We start from the raw sequence: 8,440 nt of genomic DNA, 5'->3' as shown, positions 1-8,440 counted from the left end.
AAATCTTAAATGAGGCCGTTGATTGATTGACAAATATTAAATCACACAGCATGTTTCAAGTACTTGGCTCTTGAATGTGTTGTTTCTTCTCTTTATTTCTTATTGCTATTACAATGGCCTCTAAATTTGCTTGTTGTATACCTGCTCCATCCAGGTACCCCTCCCCCCACGTCTCTCCTCTTATAGCCTTCACTGTCTTCTCTCACACAGTAAACCATTTTAGTAGCAGTGAAAGAGGAAGACACTATGATAATCCAGAAATTAGAATAACAAGTCATTGTACGAGCTGTAGTAACAGCAACAAGAGTAGTGGGGACTTAAACTTTTAAAGGAAAAAGAACTTACTGACCATGTGGATATTTTCATCTGACAGTAATAACAAGAAACACACAAACCTATTTAAGAGATCTGGCAAATTGGCTGTTACAGAGAGTCACATAGAATGTCTTGTGGTATTTATTTTGGTTCTCTGAGCTCTCAATTCAAATTCCACTGAGGTCAACTTCATCTTTCATCCTTCCAGAAGTGAAAAATGTAGCACTAGTTAAATACTGAGGTTGGCTCCTTTCTCTCTCTTTCTCAGCATTGGGTAATTTGTACTGTGAGAGGGATTGAGGGAGATACCAGTCTCTTTCCTCGGAGTCAATGAAGGCTAAACTCTTTATCATAGAAAATATGATATATTGGAACTGTCCAAGGAAGGCCCAATGTGCAGTATAGCACAGAACAAAATAAAATGATTTTCAAAAGGTAATTCAAGTTGAAACAATTCTTTGCTCTGACAGACAATGAAACAAAACTAAGTAGTTTAGCCATGTTAAATATTACAAGGAGAGATCACTGGAGATAGTAAATCCTAGCTTTTATAGTTGTTATGAGAAATGGAGGTATGGGACTGTTCATTGTGCTAATCAGCAAAGATCCTCATTATTGAAGAGTTCGTGGAGAACTGCTGATATCAGCAGTATATAAGATATGGAATTTAAAAGGGACAGAATGGAGAGTTGCATCACTACAATGGGGTTAAGAATGGGGGAAAAAAAGCAAAGTTAATATATAGAATGGAAGAAGGGATCAACTGAATAATAGATGTTTAATTGAAGTTCAGTTTTTGTGAGATTCTGGGTGGTTAACATGTATCGTCCACACTTAATTGTCTCAGTTTTAACAACACATGGTCTTAGATCAAGTCTTCTAGACAAGTACATCACTGAAATACAGTAATCTGTATCTGCTGATAAGATGTTATATTTATAATATTCTAAACAATATAAAAATGAATTAGTCCTATCTATGTACTTTAATTTATAAAGACCAGTTGTTGTGGAGTTATGGCGCTGTACAACATGGTATGAAATCATTATAGAGAAAACGGTATGTATTCAAAACATCAACATGGACATTAATCATAATCAGTTAATTATAAACTGAAGGTAACAGTCATATAGCAAAAGCCTAATATAGTAGCAGTGAATCTGTGCTAGTGACGGGATCAAATAATGGATATTTATGACAAGTTAACAATTCTCGAAAAGCTAATGTGTCTTCGACGCTGTGATTGCAATATACGGTCTAGGATCAAAACTTTCCAGGCAAATACATTTCCGAAATAAATATAATAATCTACGTCTATTGATAAGCGGTCATATTTAAAATATTCTCAACAATACAAAATTCAGCTTTATATACTTTAATTTACAAAGAATAATTGTTGTGGAGTTGAGGTGCTGGTATGAATTTAAGCCTTGCTACAGTTATTGTGTTCAGACATACAGGAAGTTACATAACTGTTTGTCGCCCGTCTGTTTCGCTGACAACAGGTGCTCTTTCATTATGGTTGAGTAGGAAGGGCTCCGAAAAAAATCATTCTGCCCATATAGGCTCAAACATGACTGCATGGTTAAAATGTTTGCTTCACAAATAAGTGGTTCCAGGTTCAATCCCACTGTACAGAACTTTGAGATTGACGTGAGTGTCTTACTTGTCTTCTACTGTAAATGTCAGGTTGACCAATAACTTTTTTGTGAATGGAATTTATTTGTGCAAGTCGCACGCACACGCGCGCGCGTTTGCGCCCGAGCTTTGGAGCTTGTTACAGCATACATGATTACATAAATATTCTATATTAAAATAGAAATAGAATACAGAAGAAAATACTAATGTAATTAAGTATGCTGTGACAATAAATTCATATTCGTCATTCACACGTTTTGGAGCTTAAAAAACAAAACAAAAAAAAAACAGCGTTTATGTTGTTTCTTAATGTTCTGCAACTTAGTAGTTTGGCAAATAGGATTTGATAAAATAAGTATCATATGGAAATAATCACTGGGGGCAATATAATCAACTAAAATCCTTGAAAGCGGTGCTCCAGCATGACCATTGTCTAATGACTGAAATTATTGAAAAACAAAAAAAAAATTAAAAAAGTAAAATTACGAATATTTTATATGCTATGTAAAAAGAAAAAAATAGATGTAAAAGTAATATAAATAAATAAAAGCTCTAACTAGTCAATCTGCCTTGCTTCTGTAATATTTGATAATATTAGTCATCTTTCTAATTTTAAACTCATTCTAATATATTTGTCGTAACAAGAATTGGATTCATAAATTTGAAGTCGATAATCCACATTGTTGACAATGGTTTTCGTCTTAAGTTTGATATAATCTTTAAGGATTGAGTGAGTTAAATTAAGGTAACATAATCTTTGTTCAGATATCTTAATATTGAAATATGAACGATGAAATATAATTAGCTCCGTCCACTTCGTTCTTTCAAACCACCACCACCACCAACAGATTAGTTATAATGTTATAGTAATTAATTTATAAAGTTTCTAAACTTACAACTGAATCATGTTGAAACAGTACAATATATAAGGGAAGTAACTTAGTTTTTAACCAATACATGTCACTAACCATTTGTAAATGAATTGATTTTTAATCTATAAAAAATGTCATATTCGTCATTTTTTTAAAAAAAAGATGTTTATAATATATTGTAAGTGTTTTTTTTTTTTTTGCTGTCTTCTTAAATTTCACCGGCAAATGTAAATATAATGTGGTAGAGCTTGGATTACACACATAAACGATTATGAGATATGAAAGAGGTTTATATCCAAATTTAAAATTATTACTTATATATGTGTGTGTATATATGTATATATATATGTATGTATATATATGTATATATATATGTACATATCATCATCATGTATATATATGTCTATATATATGTATATATATATATGTATATATATATATGCATATATATATATATGTATATATATATGCATATATATATGTATATATATGTGTGTGTGTATGTATATATATATATATATGCGATTGTCATGAAGGTAATGTATACTATTTATTAACTTCAAAGCGTTCTCTGATAGATTTATAGGGAATTTCTTTTTGCTAAATCATAAAATTCCATATTTTAAATTAAATGTTTTCTTTTTTCTTTTTTACCAAGAAATATATCTTTCTGGTATATATGAGTTGATACACTGAAAAATAGAAACACTCAAATCTAATATACATATATATATATATATATATATATTTATATATATATACAACAATTCTTAAGTTGTTTGTTTAACAGACTTTTCTGTGTTAGAATGTGAGTTTTAATACTTAGGGTTGTCTTAATATTGCAAGCCTCTGAGCAAATCAATGCATTGGGCTCTATTTCTATAGTATTTATTTAATTATTGACAGTAAGGGGCAGCATACATTGACCAGCCTCAGTGCAATTATTATGTATGGAACATTAAAAGAATTATAATTATCATCAAGCTGTTCAAAATTCTTCTTTTACAGATATCAATACAATTGCTTTTACAGAATTAAGTCCCACTCTAGATTTCTGCTCACTAAACAAGAGCAAGAAGCACAGCTGGTCATATTGATTGAGAACATTCCTGTCAGATAATGAGTCAACACAGTTTAATCTATATAACTGCCACAATTCTGTGTCACTGACAAATTCACTTAACTCGCAATGGCTGCAATTGCTTTTCACAGACGTTGCCCTAGGATTATACTGAGAATTTCTTGGCGTGACCATTTGAGAAACAAAGTCATGGAAAAGGTCAGGCTGAGTAACCTTTGAAATGCCATCCTCATGAGACAGTGGAACATTGCTCCTTCCCAAGTCATATCGACTCAGAGATGGTTTTCTGGTTCCTGTGACATATATATTCCCCACTGGACAGGGCACTGGTCTGTCGAAGGTATACTCATTTTTGCCAGCTGAGTGAGTTGGAGCAATGTGAAACAAAATGTTTTGATCAAGAACACAAGACATCACACAGCCTAGGAATTGAAACTACAATCTTATGATCATGAGTCCAACATCCTAACCACAAGGCCACTTGCTGCCACACAGTGAAATATGTTCAACCATGGGCCATGTACTATGCATATTCAGGAAGAGAATAGTGAAATCCTCTCTTGAGTGGAATTCAGCGAGAGGGTAAAGGAGGAGAGGACTGTGGAAGAGGGGCTGGTAAAAATGATCCTGAAGAGGGAGCAAGCTTATAACAAGGCTTGCGTGCATGTTGAGTTGAGATCACTCAGCTGTAGAAATGACTTGCAATGTCACTGGTGCCATGCTATATCAGCCTTTGTTTCTCCTTGGATAACATCAGCGGCATGGAGAGGGGAGGCTAGTATGTATTGGTGACTGCTGGTCTTTCAAAAACAACTTTGCCCAGACTTCTGCCTTGGGGGGGGGGGGGGTTACTTTCGTGATTGAAGGGGTCTTCACTATATATATATATATATATATATATATATATAGTAAAGTAAAGACCTCGCCCCTTCAGTCACTGGACTGTGTGTTGTGTTCTTGAGCAAGACATTTTATTTCACATTGCTCCAGTTCACTCATCTGTAGAAATAAGTTGCGACATCACTGGTGCCAAGCTGTATTGGCCTTTGCCTTTTCCTTGGATAACATTGGCGGCATGGAGAGGAGATGCTGGTATGCATTGGCGATTGCTGGTCTTCCATAAACAACCTTGTGCCTTGGAGGGTAACTTTCTAGGTGTAGTCCCATGGTCATTCATGACCAAAGGGTCTTTACCCTAGATATTTTATATATATATATATATATATATATATATATATATATATGTGTGTGTGTGTATGACATTTCCTAGTACATATAAACGCAAGTATTATGTATTATTTCTATTGTTTATTTTAATGCATATATATGAGAGAGACATGAGAATCATGTTATCATGTTTGCTAAATTTATTGCTCTTGTTTTCCACAATGTGTGACTGAGTTGTGAGAGCAAGGTGAGAATTGGTTTCTCATGACCTGGATGAATGACATAACCTCCAGCTGTATTAAGCTGGTCTCTGGTTAGAATTTAGAATTGAAACTTATTTATAAGAAAATGACAAAATTCTGGAAATTTTTATCAGCATTTTGGCACATAAAAATGGAAGTAGGTCTGATTCTTAAAGTTTGCTGACAATTTATCACAGCAGTCACAAGATTTTGTTGGCTGAAATAAATTCTGAAAAACCAGGATTTAAACTCAGAATTTAAAGAGTTGTAATAAAATACTTCAAGGTATTTGTTCAGGTTCTAATGATGTATATTTACCAGCATAAATATATGTTATAAATATATTTTAATTTTTTCTCCCAGTACAGGCAGTCAGCAACATTTTTTTGTAATGGTCTAATTTTGATTTTTTTTTCTTTTACATTTACTCATTGCCCATATCATCATCTTCATCACTGTTTTAACATCATCCTCATCATCATCATAATCATTTTAACATTCACTTTTCCATGCTTTTATGGATTGGACAGAGTTTATTGAAGCAGATTTTCTACAGTTTGATATCCTTCCTATCACCAACCAACACTAACCTGTTTCCACGCAAGGTAAAATTTTCGTTGCCAGATATGTTTCTGCAGAATACATTAAATGAATGACCCAGCTTCTATGACAGGGACAACCATTTACAACTGTCACATGATGTCAAGGCAAGGGGACACACACACACACACACACACACGATAGGATTCTTTCAGTCTGCTTCTACCAAATCCACTCAAAAGGCTTTATTTGACCTAGGGCTATAGTATCAGACATTTACCCAAGGTGCCAAGCAATGGAGCTGAACCCCAAATCATATCTCACTTATAAAAGTATTCCCCAATCATGTGAGGCCACTGGCATAATAATTGTCAGTGCAATATTATATATGGAACATTAAAAGAATTATAATTATCATCTATCTGCTCAAAATTCTTCTTTTACAAATATCAATACAATTGCTTTTATAGAATTCAATCTCACTCTAGAATTTCTGGCTGTATTTCACTTCATTTTACTATTATCAGTCAAATATATAATTAATTCATTAACCAATCAAAATATTTGATCAATCAGTTGGTTCACCAGCATCCTTTCTCTGCAGTCTACAACCGTATTGTCGAGGTGCCTTGAAACAATTCATTTGGTAATTAATTAATTAGTTAAGTAGTTGATTAATGGTAATAATGATATAATGAAAACGACTAATATGTGTATTTCTATTAGCAAAATGACTGTCCCAAAGTATATCAACATCTGATTCAACATATGATTTCTTAGGAAGAAATCTTGCAAAACAAATACAAAAACAATGTGTATATGTGTCTATCTATCTATCTCAATGTATATATATAGGTGTGACTGTGTGCAGTAAGAAGTTTGGTTTCCAACCACATGGTTCTGGGTTCAGTACCACTACGTAACATCTTGGTTAAGCATCTTCATAACCCTGGTTCAACCAAAACCTTGTGAGTGAATTTTGTAGACGGAAACTGAAAGAAGTCCGTCGTACTATTCATATATAAACGTTGTTGATCATGGGTGATATTTTTGTATTTTCCCGAATTGTTTTGGTTTTATTTACAGTCCCCCAGTTATATGTATCTAAAACCAAAGATAGGCATGCATCTTTTACTTATATATGTATATATATATATATATATATATATATAGATAGATAGATAGATAGATTGATTGATAGATATATTTTGCTACGGCATAGCGATAGCAAAAACTATCCTGGTGTTATATGTGTGTGTTTGTGTGTCCACCCCACTACTTGACAACAGGTATTGGTTTGTTTATGTCTTCATAAGTTAGCGGTGCGCTAAAGAGACCGATAGAATAAGTACTAAGCTTAGAAATATGTACTGGAGTCGATGTATTCGATCAAAACCCTTCAAGGTGGTGCCCAATCATGGCCGCAGTCCAATGACTGAAATAAGTAAAAAGATAATAAATGTGTGCCTGTCTTTGGTTTTAGGTACATATAATTGTGGGACTGCTAAAGAAACCAAAACAATCCGGAAATAAACCAAAAGAGCACCAGAGATCGACATATACATATATGCAAGGCAATGTTTATATATGTATAAATGTTTATTTATAAGGAGGGAGTGTTATCCGAATAGGGAGTGTGTGTGCGCGCGTATATATATTCCTTTTTTCTTTTAATTCTAGCAAAATCGACGTGAAAATGAAATACAAATTGTTAAAACACAATTTCACGCAGCGAAAATAAGCGAAAACGTAGAAGTACATTTTTTTATGGGTTGAATTAATTTTTTTGCTGTTCATTTTATTCTTTCACGTAGATTTTTGCTTTTGTCATTCTTCGAATCCAAATAAAAAATGAAATACTGTTGTTTATTAAACCCGAAGTTTCCCCACCAGCTGCCAAACGAAATGTTACACACTGCAGTTTGCTTAAAGTGCAAATGGACCCCCGTATTCAACACCCATTTTACCCTGTTTCCAATTTAATTTGCAAGACCTAACTCAACCTTCGGCTATCATGAGAGAAAAGAAGAAAAAAATTGCCGAATTTAGAATTTAGAACCTAAGGTTGGGAGGTGAATCTTTTAATCATTGGGGTATATTTCCCGTCCATGTGTCTCTAATACTGTAGATACTTTGCTTAAATCATTTGCACAATAAAATTGCTGGTAATTAGGTTTATATTTATTTCCTTTTGGCTATTTCTTCGTAAATTATGGTCTCCCATGGTGAACAGACACCGGTTGCGGAATATTGTTCTAGATAATAATAATAATAATAATAAATAGCATAATGGTGTTTGTTTAACTTTAAGTTTAGTCCTTGATAGAGGAGACATGTACATTTCGTAATGTCATTGCTTTATAGCTCCCTAGTTAATATCGATAGAACAGACATGTAATTTATTAGGGATGCAGAATATAAAAGGTGGATTATTGAGTAAGCTATTCTTGTAATCGGATGTCTGCCTTCTGCTATATGTTTCTATTAAAACATCGTCAACAATACATACAAACTGTATGCATTATAGTGTGTATATATTCTTTACCTCAACACTAAATTGTTTGAGTGAATGAATAAAAATATAT

At 33.3% G+C, this 8,440-nt stretch overlaps 1 protein-coding gene across 7 annotated transcripts in view; it reads left to right on the top strand.

The window, feature by feature from the left end:
• The first annotated feature begins 1,790 nt into the window (after positions 1 to 1,790).
• Positions 1,791 to 8,440, top strand: part of LOC106883429 (dixin) — a 59,391-nt gene continuing 52,741 nt past the window's right edge. The window contains exon 1 of one of the 7 annotated variants that reach the window (XM_089338041.1): positions 1,791 to 1,968. The gene's annotated coding sequence lies outside the window, so the exon portion shown is untranslated. Of the gene's footprint in view, positions 1,969 to 2,612; positions 2,699 to 6,434; positions 6,502 to 6,721; positions 6,824 to 8,440 lie in introns of those variants that run through there. The other 6 variants (XM_014934433.3, XM_052974996.2, XM_089338043.1 and 3 more) reach the window with 6 other exon arrangements.

Source organism: Octopus bimaculoides, chromosome 20 (assembly GCF_046866305.1).
Source record: "Octopus bimaculoides isolate indiv1 chromosome 20, ASM4686630v1, whole genome shotgun sequence".
Lineage (NCBI taxonomy): Eukaryota > Metazoa > Mollusca > Cephalopoda > Octopoda > Octopodidae > Octopus > Octopus bimaculoides.
Note: the sequence above shows the minus strand (reverse complement) of the source record. Positions and strands in the feature narration are given on the sequence as shown.